This window comes from Bos javanicus, chromosome X (assembly GCF_032452875.1).
Source record: "Bos javanicus breed banteng chromosome X, ARS-OSU_banteng_1.0, whole genome shotgun sequence".
NCBI lineage: Eukaryota > Metazoa > Chordata > Mammalia > Artiodactyla > Bovidae > Bos > Bos javanicus.
Window position 1 is genome coordinate 37,182,276 of NC_083897.1, and position 3,922 is coordinate 37,186,197.

Genomic DNA, 3,922 nt, shown 5'->3' on the forward strand with positions numbered 1-3,922 from the left:
AGAGTACTGGAGTGGGGTGCCATTGCCTTCTCCGTTGGTCATTCCTACGGGTGAACAATTCTCCCTATGGTCACTAGTTATCTGGATTTCTCCCAGAAGTATGTTGGGACCCATCAACTTTCCGCAGTTCGTGGTGTGACCACCTGAATACATATAGGATAGGAGGAGAGTCAAGGACGGGATCTTCCAGGATTATTTTATCTTGGACCAATTCTTATTTTTCCAGGACCTTCTTTGTATCATCTGAACTGTGCAGATTCTATCCTTAAAGCCAAGGTCAGTCCTAGACCCTGGTCATCTCTTGCATAGCTGAGGACCAATGGAAAACAAGGGCAACTACAGCCCACTTGTAACTGAACCCTGGAGTCGATGTTTCAGGGTGACACCAAGTCGATCCTGAAAAGCTAATATTGTCACTTTGCTGTGGTATTGCAAGCAACAGTGATCGTGGAGTTGAAAATTACATGTCCCGGGTCAGTTAAAATGTAACTCTTAAGCTGCCTCTGGACCACCTGGCTGAGAATAAACAATTGCCCAAGCCACTCCAAACATGGACCTAAGTAGCCAAAGATGTAGGTATTGACGAAAAGGAAGAGATCATTATCTCCTGACCTTTAGCTTTTTAAAATTTTTGTGTATTTTACTCTCTAGAATCCACAGCTTTGAACTGGAGAAAATAAGCTGATTCAGCCTAAGATGGGTTTACTTGGAGGTGCTAATAGATCCGGGAAAAAACTCACAGCCCCAAAGACAAGTTGTTACACAATCTACTGAACATAAGCCATGGCTAGGAGGCATGATCCTTTATACACAAACTGCTCAAATACACTGTGCACACAAAACAAGAAAGAGACACAAATAAAAGTCAATTCTTTACATGAACTTTGAAGCACTATCCATACCTCAAAGGAGTCGGCTCTTCACATCAGGTGGCCAAACTATTGGAGCTTCAGCTTAATATTATATCAACTTAGTAATATATTACATATTAGCTTAGTATTAACTTATCATTATACTAGCCTATTAGCTACTAATATATAATTTTAGCATTAGTTTATTGTTAGCTTAATATATTAAATATACACAATTTATATACATACACATACATATATATATCCAATTTATATATATATACAACTTATATAATTACATAATTTTGTATTATATTAATACAGAAGTGTATTAATGTAGAGATGTGGCAAATAGCAAGCCATGTAGTCTATGATACTGGTTGTGGTTATAAAATTTCAAATTAATACATGTACAAATTCAAAAGTTTATTGACTAGTTTTGGCCACAAGACTAAAAAGTCACTCTGCTTTAGTACACTGTATTGGTGTTTTTCTTTCTGGCTTACTTCACTAATAGGTTCCAGTTTCATCCATCTCATTAGAACTGATTCAAATGTATTCTTTTTAATGGCTGAGTAATAATCCATTGTGCATATGTACCACTGCTTTCTTATCCATTCATCTGCTGATGGGCATCTAGGTTGCTTCCATGTCCTGGCTATTATAAACAGTGCTGCAATGAACACTGGGGTACACGTGTCTCTTTCCCTTCTGGTTTCCTCAGTGTGTATGCCCAGCAGTGGGATTGCTGGATCATAAGGCAGTTCTATTCCCAGTTTTTTAAGGAATCTCCACACTGTTCTCCATAGTGGCTGTACTAGTTTGCATTCCCACCAACAGTGTAAGAGAGTTCCCTGGACTCTGTGGGAGAGGGAGAGGGTGGGGAGATTTGGGAGAATGGCATTGAAACATGTATAATATCATGTATGAAACGAGTCGCCAGTCCAGGTTCGATGCACGATACTGGATGCTTGGGGCTGGTGCACTGGGACGACCCAGAGGGAGGGTATGGGGAGGAAGGAGGGAAGAGGGTTCAGGATGGGGAACACAGGTATCCTGTGGCGGATTCATTTCGATATTTGGCAAAACTAATACAATATTGTAAAGTTTAAAAATAAAATAAAATTTTAAAAAAAGAGGAAAAAATTGAGAAGAAAAAAAAAAAGTCACTCTGCTACGAGCTCCTGAAGTTCAGTAAATTTATGGCAACACCTGGCTTTGGGTTAAGGAGAAAACAGCTCTCCAATCTATCATGTCATTGTCAAACTTGACCTTTCAGCTGATTCCTGAGTTTTGCCTCACCTAGACAGAAATTATTCCATCTGGCTCTTTAAAATATCTTAACTTTTTGTTGGTATTTTAAAATAAACAAAAGATTATTGCTTTTGTTTTTTTGCGGAGGCAGATACTAGCTAAGCAGCCTTATGAAGGGGACTAGAAAAGGAAGTATCCCACTGACAAAAACTGACCATGATCATGCAAGATCCAACAGGCCAGGTGAGAGGTGTTGAAAAACCCTTTCTCCCTCGAGGCAAGACGCTCACCTTGGATCAGCTTTCTAGTTTGGTTGTCCTGGAAACATGATGAAGGTGTATGGTCCTCTGTGGGACTGCTGGGCCTGCTTCCAGTATAAAGTCATGGGTACCTGACTCCTGGCCTGGGAGGGCTACAACTGAATGTAAACATCTGCTGGGGGCCACAGCTCAGGGTCCCTGAGTGCAATGGACCTCTTGTTCCCAGGCCTTGACCCTAGCTGGGACCCAGGCTGTGCACAGGGGGCTGTTACAAGATGGTTTCTAAACCCAGCAGCTCCTGCACCCATCTGTGTTGTCTGCGGGGACCACTGCAAGAATTTCCACCTAAGAATGATGCTTCAAGCTGACCCCTGGCATGGCGTCCATGGGGTCTTGCCTGTCCCCTATTCTTCAGAGTAAACTGGTATTCAAGCATGGCCTATCCAGGTCTTGGGAGTTCAAATGTGTTGCTAAACACAACTCTAACTATGATGAGTATTGCCTGTGCTCTTGGCTGTCTTCAGAGACAATACACCTCCACATTTAGCACTAAACAGACAACAGACATGGCTCCATAGGGGATCAGGACCAACCAAGATGAACCTTTAAGAAATGATTTGAGACCCTTAAAGATATTGTGAGGTACAGGGCTGAGAATAGCAAACATAAAAGAACGGAGAGTATTCATTCATTAAGGAACTGAACTTAATGAATTACTCAGTATGTGCCATGGTACAGACGGAAGGAAATTCACCTGGGAACCAGACCTTGGTTTCACTCTGGCTACATGGTTGTGGCCATCAGTATCTAAAGTATGTCAGACATTTTTTTTTTGGGGGGGGGGACATTTATTTTTGTTTCAAGTTCCTGTGTTCATCTGAATCCCCTGTTGCTTCCCATCATCCCCTTACCAAACTCCTCTCAGTTAACCCCAGAAAATAAAATGTTATAATCTTTGACTCTGTAATTCTATTTTTGGTAATCTAATCTCAGGAAAAATCCTAAATACAGGAAAAATCCTTTTGTAAAAATGTAAAGTGCTGAATTATTTACTTCACACACAAAAAAATTTAAAACATCAAATGTCTATAGGTCACAGTTTACTAGGGTCCAGCTATTTAGAATACTGTTAAACCAGTAAAATAATGTTAATTTAAAAGCATTATATAATAGGCAGATTGCAAATTCCATGTTAAGTATGATAAAAATTATACAGACAAAATTATTTAAATTATGTTTTTTTAAAAACCTATGCATAGTAAAAGAAATGGAAGCCATAGAATCATTAAGGGGCGGCTGCAAGTGGAACTGAAATGTCTTTTTTTCTCCTAATTTCAAAACGTTCTCAAGTGAACATGTTTTACAATGGAAACGTTGATTTCAGTTGCATTTTCAACGCATCTGTTACTCAATATCACAATTTTATAGTCAATCTTGTGCTCATTATGCTTTCAGGTATACTATACTAATATTAGCCTTGAAGAAATCATGGCAAATCAGGATGGTTATGTTATTCTGAAAATGTAAACTGTTACAAGAGAAATAATCTGGCAGACG